We start from the raw sequence: 507 nt of genomic DNA, 5'->3' as shown, positions 1-507 counted from the left end.
CCTTAGTTGTCCCATGTTGGAACTCAACTCTCCTAGGGAGGTGTGTAGTTGCTCCCAATAGTTTTGTGGAGGGAAATTCATTCCTTGAGGAATTTCAGGGATCTCATGATGAGTGGGATCTCTTGTGTACTCCATCCTTTTCTTAGTGATGGGTTTGTCCTCATCAATGGGGGTGTCTCCCTCTATGTCAATTCCAACTGAATAACAGATGTGACAAATGAGATGAGGAAAGGCTAACCGTGCCAAGGTAGAGGACTTGTCCGCCACCTTATAAAGTTCTTGGGATATAACCTCATGAACTTCTATTTCTTCTCCAATCATGATGCTATGAATCATGATAGCCCGGTCTATAGTAACTTTGGACCGGTTGCTAGTGGGAATGATTGAGCGTTGGATAAACTCCAACCATCCCCTAGCCACGGACTTGAGGTCATGCCTTCTCAGTTGAACCAGCTTCCCTCTTGAATCTCTCTTCCATTGAGCGCCCTCTTCACAAATGTCTACGAG

This window comes from Arachis duranensis, chromosome 10 (assembly GCF_000817695.3).
Source record: "Arachis duranensis cultivar V14167 chromosome 10, aradu.V14167.gnm2.J7QH, whole genome shotgun sequence".
Lineage (NCBI taxonomy): Eukaryota > Viridiplantae > Streptophyta > Magnoliopsida > Fabales > Fabaceae > Arachis > Arachis duranensis.
Note: the sequence above shows the minus strand (reverse complement) of the source record.